The sequence below is a fragment of the Opisthorchis viverrini genome (assembly GCF_000715545.1).
Source record: "Opisthorchis viverrini unplaced genomic scaffold opera_v5_228, whole genome shotgun sequence".
Lineage (NCBI taxonomy): Eukaryota > Metazoa > Platyhelminthes > Trematoda > Opisthorchiida > Opisthorchiidae > Opisthorchis > Opisthorchis viverrini.
The window spans coordinates 168,071-180,558 of NW_008751882.1; positions in this window are offsets into that span (position 1 = coordinate 168,071).

The window sequence follows — 12,488 nt, forward strand, 5'->3', positions numbered from 1 at the left end:
TTGAACGTGAGATTCAGCTTCCAATCACATCAATCCCTCCGGATAGGCAACTAGGCCATCTGCAGAAACTGAATTTACACAGTGATACTCTTACTTGCAGGAATTATCCGAACTGCAGAAATACTTGGAGATCCAGAGCTATTTCATCATAAAAGTTTGGTAGTAGACTCAAGGACCTTATGTAGATGAGTTGGCGTACTCTAATTGGTATATCCACCGGTGGAAACGCTTTTAATGTATTGTATTTTACTGCATTGTATTATATTGTATTGTGTTGTATTGTATTGTGTTGTATTGTATTGTATTGCATTGCATTGTAGTGTAGTGTAGTGTATTACAGTGTATTGTAATGTATTGTATTGTATTGTCTGATCGTCTACAAAACTAACTTTAAGAGGAAGATATTGCAGCAACCAAGGTGAACCCCTTGAGGGGCTCGCGACTCCCTCCCGAGTAGACACCATTGTGAGTGAAACTGTCCAATGTAACCCTCACACTGAAAGCACGGACATATGAGGCTGTTGAAGACATAATTCTTGATAGTGACATTTGATTGGTGTTTGATTTACACCCTCTCATCGGTCGACAACCTTTTCAGCATGGCACCACCAACTAGTATTCACTATTCCTTCATTGCATTCCTCATTGTTTTACAAATTTTCCTACAACTGGCCGGACTGAATGACAGTGTGTGCGTGTGTGTGTGTGTGTGCCTACGTGTGTACAACATCAGCCCCCTCGCTCGGTTTACAAGATAGGCATTTTTAATTACCAACGTGCAGTATTGATGCGAACATGTTGGCCATCACCTCTCCCGCTGACATGACGTCTGCTGTCGCCCCGTGGACCGAATACGCGGAAACACCGTACCGGTTGTGCTCCGAGGTGTTGTCGTTGGTGTTGTCTATCCGAACAGCAATTCGTGACTGCTGCTGAGTAATGGAAACGTGAAAACAGTGATTAGTCGTCAATGATCTGCATTCGTCCAGCTGTTGGAAACGCAGTGCGTCGCCTCCCCCCGGTTTCGGTCAGTTCGAAATTTTGGAACCCTTCGCCCTGGTTCTAGGCGAGCGCAGTTTGAATGACAGAAGACGATTAATGAGTATGTGGATCCGGCCAGTTGGTGTCATTCAGACGGACTGTGGGGGAAGAGGCTCTGCTTGACATATTGTGTGCCAAACTCAAAATTCCAATCATTTTGTTTCGTACAAGAGGTCCAGAGCACAACTGCTGAGGTAAAGTCTTCGACAGTGAGTGAGCAATATTCAGTTCGGTATGATCGCTCAGCTGTAACACGCTTTCCGTGCCACCCGATGAAAGCATAAGGGAGGAGATAGTGCAAGGCTGGTCAGGCAGGAGCTGTCGAGGTTGGATTCGAACCACAGACCTTCTGGGCAGTAGGCTTTTTCCTTAGTCACTCGGGGGCATGCTCAGTCAATAGCCGAATTCGTGCGGCTGTTTGTAGAATACCGAGACACCGATTTGAGCCACTTTCGAGCACGACGAGTGAGGTTAAGCTTCTGGAATTAGTTGAATAAGTTTCGTCGGTCCCTTTTTCTCTGATGCTACGGTTTCCGGTGACAGTTTCCTCTGTATGCTGCAGACACATGTTATCCCGCAACTCAAACAGTACAAGCACTCATCGACCGTCTTTCAACAAGATGGCGCTCCAACCCACTACTCAAAGCAGGTGAGAACTTACCTCCGAGAGGTACTTTCTGATGAGAGAGTCATTGATCGTGGATTTCCAAACTTTTGGTCCGCAAGGTCATCCGATCTCATACCTCTGGATCATTGGTTTTGGGGAATGATCAAGGCTCGCGTATATCATGAAAATAAACAGAAGAATTTGGTGGAGTTAAGAGCAAGAATTGAAGAGGAGTGTGCACCAGTGACGCTTGAAGAAGTTAAACATGCTGTGTCTCACATCTCATGCCGGGTCCAACTTGTTATAGAAGAAGGAGGCGGTTTCGTGCAGCATCTTTTGTAATGTTAGTTTATTTGTAGCAAACCCCCATAATGCGTGCATGTTCAGCTGAAAGATAATAAACGTTTAATTTGGGGTTAAAGTTTTAACATGAGTATTATTTTTTGCGTCTATTATGAGACACCCTGTATATATAAACTGGCGACATTTTAAAACACACTTGTTAAGCTGCATAAACAAAGAGCCTAATTTCGTGACAAGAAACTCCGCAACCCTTTATCTCATCCTCCGTTTTAGGACTGCTCGGCTGGCATAGCACCGGCGTGTCCAGTAGTTTTGTTTTCCTCATTTGATGGTGTTAAAATCCAAGATGTGCTGCACAAAAACCGCTCACAATCTGGTTCTTGGGGTTCCATTTTTTAACGAATACTATCTCAATAGGCAGCCTGATTCCTCGTTTTTGGTAGACATTTAATGATAGGGTGCTGTTTTTACTCGCGAAATTTCTTCAGTCTTGATCAGTAGGTGGCGCCCTCTTTTGCTTTAATGGTTTTTGTTGATCAGGTTCAAATTAGATAGGACCTGTTCAACCAGTCCCGGAAATTTATGGGTTAATCCTTCCTATTTATCCTGTTTTACCTGGGTTTAACATTGGTCCAGATCATCAGGAACGATAACTCTCTGCACAGTATGTTGCTGAAAACCTTATGAGTAGTGTATTTCGCCTGTACAACGTATTGCGATGTCTCGGATACCGTACAAGCTGAAACATGAGGTGGCCTGGTGCAGTTGCATAAGAACATCATAAACGAAAGATTCAGGTGGGTTTCAGCTAAGTCTCTTCCTCTAAAACCAAACTGATATGCCAATGAGTGTACTTCGCTAATTTTGTGCAATTTATCTAGCGATTAGGATCAAATCTTTCAAAAGTTTCATGAAATACGCGCTGGTGAGGATCCGAACGTCTGATTCGCCTTCAGATGAAGCACTCCCATTGGCTACCTGCGAGGAGAGACTGAAAGACACTGGAAAGACAAGCAGTTAAATGGCCACCAGGCCTTAGCGAAATGCACTCATCGGCATACCACGGGAGACCCAACTGGATCTTTTGTTTATGATGTATTGCACCAAGTCGCCTCATTTCGCCATACATTGTATAGATGTAACACAATTCATATGGTTACAGGAAACTTTCGACACCACATTCAGTTGAAGAGAAACATCATAAACGAGTGATCCAGTTGGACATCACGTGAAAACCTAATTGGTATACAACTGAGTGTAGTTCGCTAATTTCGTGAAACTTGGGTTCAAGTAGAGCATGAGGTTGACGAAAAATCAGGAACCATGCCCACCTAATGACCTCCGAGAAGGGAAAAAGCGGCCGTAGAGTGTCGAAGAGTTTTCAGCAACATTATGAGTAGTATAATACGTCTATATATATGTCGCGATATCTCGAATATCGTACCAAGTGAAACATGAGGCTGCCTGGTACAGCCTAAGAGGGATGAAACCTTTTCTCGTGAAAGTAACTCACAGTGCAAGATATCGACGCGGAAGCCCAATGAACACACACACACACACACAAGTAGACGCATGTGGCTTTCCAGTCAGTGTTTCACTACCCCTCCCCCTTCCCCTTCACGCCAGTGCTTGATGTAAAAACTCTAAGGCCTCCGAAATTTATTTCATTCTCGACTGTGTCTTGCTCCCTCAGTCACAACTGGCTGAAATCAAACAGTTGTTTAGGTCAACATGCTTTTTAAGCTGAAAAATGGTCTTGGGAACTATTCATGGAGTTGCTTTCTCCTCTATTTCGAACGGTTCCAAGCCAGCGGCTTAGCAGCGTGCAACACCTGGTAACCGAACATGACTGAACCTGAGCGAGGCGCCTTGTAGATCACAAACATTCGTAAACACACAAGTCTACAATGCAACAGTATGTCCTGCGTCCGGTTGCCCTGCTAGCATCAAGTTTCGCTTCGCAATCTCACCCGTGATCAAAACTCCTCATTCATTCATTCGTTTGCACAATTTGTCAAGCACGGGTGACGTCTGTGAGTGCGTCAGAGCCTCAAGGTTGTTTCATTCCTGATCGATACTTCGTGGCGGTCTGAGCGTTAGTTAATTCCACCAAGTTTACCCCACATACGTTAAGGCGAAAGCTGTCGTCGAGGTTATTGTACTATTCCTGACTTCATCCATCAGACACAAATGTATCCCCACCAAACAGAACTATCAAGCACTAGAAGATGGAAACCAAACGACAGATATCACTATTTTCTGTCCACATTAAGGTGGCGGAATAATCACAGTCGATAATCGGGCGCGTACAAAAAAAGTTGAAGAAACTCTTCCGAATAACCCGGGACTTGAGCTGTATAAACAAGCAGACAACATTCCACTGACAGAGAGACAAGTCGATTGTGAGATCCACGTTTTGTTCTTGTATGAATGAGTCCAGTAAATTTTAAAGCCTTCTGAGGACTGACAGAAGACATATGCTGAAACAGGCTAACATTTTCATGAAGGAAACTACTCACAAGGTTGCTGAAAGCACTTCGACAACCCAAGACCGATTTCGCCCTTCTTTGGGGCTCACCAGGTAGACGCAGTCCCCGAGTTTCTGTCAACCCTATGTTCTACTTGAACCCAAATTGGGCCGTTTTTGAGAAATACACTCATTAGCAAAATCGAGAACGGCGAAACCGGTCGTGGGCTGTCGAAGAGTTTTCAGCAACCTTGCGAATAGTTTCTTTTATGAAAATATACTGCGAGATCTGGAATGTCATACCAACTGAAACACGAGGCGGCCTGTGTGCAGCACATTCAGTTGTAGAGTAGCATAAACGAGAGATTCAGTCAAGTCTCTTGTGGAAACCCAATTGATTTGCAAATAGGTCAACATTTATTTGATTCTCTTCAGTCCCGAACGCAAAAGATGCAGAATCTATACGAAAGAGAGTGGAAACAATGTTCCACGCATGGTGATTGGTTGATTTCTGCAAGTCACTTGATCGATACCAGAGCAATCAATGAATTTGATTCAGCTGATGTGCACGTTATCTAGACGGGTTTGGTTTGATTAGCAGCACTTCGCTTAATGCTAAACCTTGATATTTATGTTGCACAACATGAGTCGAAATGAGCTCACCCTATAAATCCAGTAGATAGCCAGTGTACAACCGATATCTGGCTAGGGACTGCTCTGGTTACCAGTGCACCTCTAACCTGCTGGTATATAGTCAATCCAATTTTATAGACACTCCAAAGTATACCAGTAAACCAGATCACGTCCAAGAGTCGTTCAGCATGCTATCATCTTGCCAAACAGTTGGTTAATAACCTAATCCCAGTAGGGTTAGAAGTGGATAAACTTGAATTGATGTACCGCAATAACATCTACACTACTTCACAACGAAATCTGTGTTATTCCGAAACGGATTCTTCGTTACCCAACGCACATGTCAGTGAGAACATTGATTAGATGGTTGAAATATACCCTAATTTGCACAAGAGTTTGTTTTTGATAGGAGACTCGAGTGAATACAGTCCGCTCCAACTGAACGGAATATTGCAATAAGCTGTTGACGAGACGTAGCACGCTACTCATAAAGCTGCTGAAAACTCATCGACTACGGACCCTTTATAAACAAGAGATTCAGCAGGGATTCAGTTGAGTCTCCTGTCAAAACTAAATTCATATACAAAAGAGAGAACTGTTAGCCTCTGTCCAATTCCGGGGACTGTGCCGACCTGATAAGCCCAAAGTGTAAGAAGGAAACCGAGCTTGGGCTGTTGAAGAGTTTTCATCAACCTTATGAGTAGTAGACAGCTTACTAGCCACACTTACTCCTGTCGTTTCAGTTCACTTCTAACCTGGCACCCATCGACCTCACTTAGTTATGAACACACAAGGTTAAGTTTTACTCCCACGGTCGCAGGTGTAAATGAATCTATAGAATGGGTGCTTGACGACTCTTTGGGGTGGCGTTTAACGGATATATTCATGTCTGGAATGAAGCGAGTGGTGAGGGAACAGAAAACTAATCTGATTTTGTGAGAGACTCACCCGGAACTTAGCTGCACCTCTCGTTTATTGTGAGCATCCATGTATCGCGATATCTCGAATATCGTATCAGCTGAAACATGAAGCGGCCTGGTGCAGTACATTCAGTTGATTAGAAACACCATACACGAGCGATTCAGCTGGGTTCCAGGTGAGTCTCCCACGAGACCGAATTGCTTTGAAAATGAGTGTATTTCGCTAATTTCGTGCAGTTTTCTTCCAAATAGAACATAAGGTTGACGGAAAATCTGGGACTGCGTCTACCTCATGAGCTCTAATGGGAATGCCAAAACTGGTCGTGGACTGTCGAAGGGTTTTCAGCAACCTTATGAGTAGTGTATTGCGTCCAGAAATAATCTGCTTTACAAAAGATGCCTGGGTGATTCTGTGTTAGTTTTAAAGAGAACAACGACGCATGTAATCTACAGAGCATGCTTACTTCGTGTCACCAGAACACCATAGTCAGAAGCAAGCGGGATGTATCATACACCACTGCTATAAACTCACTTAGTACACGGAGAATCCACATGTACTGCGCAGCACACAACCCTTGACAGTCTCTCCTCAACTGACCAAACGAGGACTCCGATTGAAACGTCGTTCCATCCAGCCACACAATCTAGTTCTTACCCCCAGAAAAGCCACCTCAGGATAAAGGTTTAATACAAATTGCCTTCTGGACTTCACAAAACCTGACTTGAATGGTCACTTAGTTGGGGATCTCCTTACAAACCAACCTGAAGCGAACATACACCCATTCTCGCCCACAACTAGCACAAAACGCAATATCAAACGTTTTCTCAAAATGGTTTCTCCCGTAGCTGCGGTGGATTTCATTCAAAAAGTACAGACAGTTTTGTGGAATACCCTTGCAGTGAGACCGTTTGGGCGTGGTCCTTCAGACCAGACCGGCGTCTAAGATCAGTAAAGGGGTTCTCCTGGAACTTCGTGAACGCGAATGATGACTTCTGTTCAACATGACAACTGTCTGGCGACATCGGCCAAACCTATCAAACGCACAAACCTCGGCCTGTTTCCCGCCAAGAAACCATCTAACAACTTCTGGTAACACTGTCTTTATAAGATTGATGCATTTTTTGAAGTCGACTAAACAGAGACACGTCTCTCATCTTATGGTAATTAGTTTGTTTACTAACAGGAAGTATACAAACAGAGTGTTCGTTACTCTATCCCAAACTTGTCGGCGTATGTCTGATTGAAAATCTGGTCTACCCCCTACCCATCCGGGTGATAAAACTACCCCAAACGCTTTCTTTTTTTCGATGCCTGGGCGCCATAGACAAGCCGTCGGGCTACATACAAAAAATTGAATGTGGAAACGTCGCATCCCCAGGTAACAGTTGGTTTTGTTACCACCCTCGACTGTTCTGTCTGCAAACTGTAAAAGAGAGTGACCCAGTCATGTAAACAAACTCGTCGTTAAGTCTAAACCTCAAACGCATTTGTTTCTTCTGCGTTCATTGAATTAAAATGGAGAGGAAACAGTATTTTTTCCCAAATACGCTCGTTTATAAAACGATTTGATGTTAACCATAGACTTGGCTGAATCCCAAATGAATCTTTTCATTTCGCATGTTTCAGTGGGCACGATATTCCAGACATCGAAGTACGTCCCACACTACTTACAAGGTTGTTTGATTTTGCCTTGAATTTCGCTTAAAACTCCATGTAAGCGAAAGTCGAAATGAAAAACCGAGTGAGTCCCCCTAAATGATGTTTTTTGACAAAACTGTCTGAATTGAACTCGGGAAAAGTCAGTCAACATTTTTTTCTTGAAAGAAGCTTTTTACAAGGTTGCTGAAAGCTGCTCGACAGCCCATGACCGGTTTCATCCCCTCTACTCAGGCTCATTAGTTCACGAGTTTCCATCAACCGTATGTCATACAACAATTTACTCTGAATGACATCGCAAACAAGAGATTCAGTTAGAATTTAGTGAAGTCTCCGGTTGAAATCTAACTTGTTTGCAAGTAAGCGTAGTTCGTAAGTTTGGTGCCACTTGAGTTCAAGTAGCTGGTGAACCCAAGAAGGTTTATAACGGTCATGGGCTGTCGGAGACTTGCCGGAAACTTCATGAGAAGTGTCCGTTTGAGTGGAAAAAGTCTGTATGAGCGTAGATTAATCCAACACATTAGAATGTGCATACATGATTAACTTTTAGGAGTATAACGTATTTAAAACTACTTCAAGTGCTTTCGATAGACGTCCCTAACTCAGTCGTAGTCAACTTACAAGGCTGAATCTCGTATTCTCCTAGTTGTTAACCTCGAACCTTTTTCAAATTTATATTGAAGGTTTATTTCCTCAGCAGTGATAGCCAATAACCTACTCACGTGGTTGAAAGGGGATTCAAATTTTGAACGTTTGTAATCTCTTGAATTCTTCAACACTGCCTGAAACACTAAGCAACCCACTGCTAGAATTATCCTAAATAAGACATGAAAATAGTCTATAAGTGATACTCCTCGACAGCTTAAGACCGGTTTCACCCTTCCTGGGGCTCATCGATCAGACACGGTCTCTGAGTGCTCATCAACATTATGTTCTACGTGAACGCACATTGTGCGGAATTCGCGAACTACACTCATCTGCAAACCGGTCTGGTTTTGATGGGGGGACTCGTCTGGAACCCAGATGAATCTCTCGTTTATGAAGCGCCCGAATGGGCTGAACCAGGCTGCCTCATGTTTCTGTTGGTATGATATTCGAGATATCGCGATGCATGTATAGTTGTATTTCACTACTCATAAGGTCACTGAAAACGTTTCGACAGTTCACGACCGGTTCCGTCCCAACTGGGACTCCTCGGGTAACTGAACATTCCTATGAACCGTTCCGTAACTGGGCACACAACCGTTGAGACAAATGGGGTTTCCCTGCGCGGATTCGGATCCCATCCCCGTCGCCAATTTGTTGTAGACCACAGTTTTCTTAATGCTTTCTTAATACCGTGAACCCGAGTCTCGAAAGGCGCTTGATAGCCTGATGCGCTTCACCAAACCAGAAAGCCAATGAACGCGTGAGTCAGCTGATCTATTGAACACTGATGCTTATAGGCGTGTCATGTGTAGCTGTCTATAAAGCTCACGTGGAAAGTTCTGGGCGAGCCAGAAAGTGATACCAAAAATAGAACTCATCTGTCATGGGCAAGTGAAGAACAACCAATCAACTTTGTCTCAACGAAAACGGTTATTCCATGGACAGTTGTGCAATCCAGTTACGTTTGGAGCTGGTTCTCCTATTGACCACAAATTCTTGAAGGACGTCCAACAGACACCAACTTTAGTAGGATCTCAAGGGAACACCTTGAGCCTCACTTGCCAAGAACTCGGTGACCACCTCTAATCAACTCAAGGCTAATCACTATTGAGAATAAAACTATGTGGTTTACATTGGACGCAGGAACCAAGCAGAAATCTTTGTTCACTAGCTTCTGGGACCACATTGAAAAACAGTGTTCTGTCCAGCAATGGGTCTAGAGACTGGTGACAGTTTTTATTGAATGCGTTGAATTAGAGAGAAACAAGTTAGGGATTTCGATCAAGAAGCACTTTCGCGGTATCCCCCAATCTAAAATTTGCACTTTTGTGCTCATTTCTGAACTCGAAACCCTTTTTCATCTGGAAATCATCTGGATTTTTAACTGTGAGTGTCTGATAAGTGATACTTTTTTGGCAAAGTGGGTTCAAAATTTACCGGGGGCAAGCTGGTTCGAATTTCTTCAGAGGTAGTCTCGAGAAGTTTTGCCACAATTAATAAAAACGATGCAGCATGCTGCATTGCATGCGCTCAGTTGGCAAACTAGGTGGGTTTTTTTATTCGATCAACCACTTAGATCCCTCTTCCAAAATAAGCCATTCCAACTTGTTCGCACACCTGATTGATGAATCACTACAGGTTGGCATTTAATCCAGTTTCCTCGAATTACCTTTTTGGTGCTACTCTTCTGCATCAGGTAAAAATGTCAAACAATCAGACAAAACACTGTCAGCATTACATCTTTCCCATGCGCTCATTGGCAAACTAGGTGGGTTTTTTTATTCGATCAACCACTTAGATCCCTCTTCCAAAATAAGCCATTCCAACTTGTTCGCACACCTGATTGATGAATCACTACAGGTTGGCATTTAATCCAGTTTCCTCGAATTACCTTTTTGGTGCTACTCTTCTGCATCAGGTAAAAATGTCAAACAATCAGACAAAACACTGTCAGCATTACATCTTTCCACTTTTGTTCCCCATCTAGCTAAATCAGGCTTGCCACTCTGGTGCGTTTTTTTTGGCGAACTGTCCACGACACACGTCAGGCAATTTGTTGTGCTCGCTAAGCATTTTGGACAAACAGTTTGGGCTCGATAAAAAAATACCGGTTCGTTACTGGTTTCCCCAAAATAATTCATTGGTCATAATCTGGTTGGGCTGTTGACTGACCATGCGCGAACGTCTCATTGATGGACGTCAATTAACATTGTAGCGTGCTGTCAATCAATGGATTGAACGTGAAACAAGTTGACCAGCCACGCACGAGGAGTGAAATGTGTTCAGTCGGTACCACATGTGTTGTTGATTCTGTCTGGTAGTTCACTTTACAACACGTGACATTCGTGGCCTTGAATAGTTCACTGATCGTTGCGACCGCGTACTATGGGCGATCGCGCAAACACTGAAAAGACAGTCAGCCCAGTATTTGAGATGCAACACACGGAATTTAGGGGATTGTGTCCACCTGATGAGCCCCAGGAAAGACGAACCCGGTCCTAAGCTGTCGGAAAATTTGCAGCAAACATGTGAGTAGTCTCCTTTACGCAACACACTACTTATATTTCTGCCGAAAACTCTTCGATAGCCAATGGCTAGCTTCGGCTTTCTTGAGACTAATCAGATGCAGTCCCAACGTTCTCATCAGATGTACGTCTTACTTGAACGACAAAACCGATCGTGAAATGCCTTTTGAGTGGTATGGTCCGTTTGAAAAATATCCTGGAGATCGCACTAACTAAAATATGGGATGATCTTCGCCCAACATATTCGTCTGAACAATTTCATGAACGAGAAATTCAGCTGAGTCTCTCGTTTGCATCAGTCGTATTTGCGAATGAGTGTATTTCGCCATTTTATTGGTTTCCCTAGGAATTCAATTTTCCTTGAACTTCGAAACGCCGAGGACTGAGCCTAGTATAGTGCGCAGTCACAGACGTTGTTTTCCACATAGCAAACCTCTTTCGACTACCACGTAGCTTCAATACTTGGCCAAGGTCTCCTTTTGAAAAAAAAGCCCCACCCCCTTCAGCATTGTTTATGCGCTCAGTTGTGTCACAAACAGATTGGAAGAGATTCGAGTTGGATAATCGTATTTGTTCTTCCTGGGAGTCGTTGGTGGACATGTCTCGTCCCGCAACTCACAGCTGATGAATCCAGATACTCCAACTGGATTTGAATCTTACAAGCCAGGCATGAATCAACGTACCATCGACTTATCACGTGTAGCCTCTCAATTCGGCTAATATCTCCTGAAAAGTTTCATCAGAAATCGCACGAAGAAACACTTCGTGACGAACCTGAGCCGTTGGTGTGTGCCGCCCAGCTCAACTACTCCTCTGGCGTTTGACTTTACTCTCCCTCTCTCTCGACTTACTTCCAAAGTTCACCAACCACCGAGGATAGGCCAGATGGCCTCACCGTTTACGTGAATAGCGATCATCCATGTGCGTACTAACATGATCCCTTAGATCAACACGGATGCTGTTCCCAACCTCAAAAAAGATTGCCTATCGTTTTGCTCCATCGCATGGCAGGAAAGCCTTCAAAATAAAGCAGGACTCAATTGCCCGGCGGGGCCATTTATAAAGAAACCTTTGAGGCAGAACCTTCCGAATCCGTCCTGGCCTGAACCCCTACACATAAATGGTGTTTGCGTTCAGCTGATGATCGATCATGGAAGCACACCCTGAAGTGTCTTCCCGACAACATCGGCCTGAGACAAAGTGTAGTTGTTTTTTTATTGGCTGGTTCCTATTTTGTGTTCAGAGAGACGCCATCTTCCTTTCAGAGGGAGTACTGTTCTTGTAGGACCCCGTTTGTTGTCGTCATGTTAACAGTAAGCCTATGAATGATTCGAAAATGTCCTTATGCAGGAGGGTTACTATCAGAAAGGTCAGCTTCCTGAAAGCAACCACTGAATGCCCTAAATCTACCGAGACTCTCAGGTCCGCTAGATGTTGACCAGATAGACAACGCCCCCTCAATATGCAGCGCGTCATAGCCTTGTATCAAACCCAGACAGCGCGAGTCAGCATTGATCAAGATCAGACAACGCCCCCGCAATATGCAGCACGTCGCAGCCAGACCGTGTGCGTCAGCATTGGACCAAGTTCAGACAGTGTCCTTCCAATAAAAAGCTTGAGGCCGTTGTACTTTTCGCACTCGCAACCACTTTTTTGGAATATAGTTGTTGTGTTCCCTTCCGTGAGC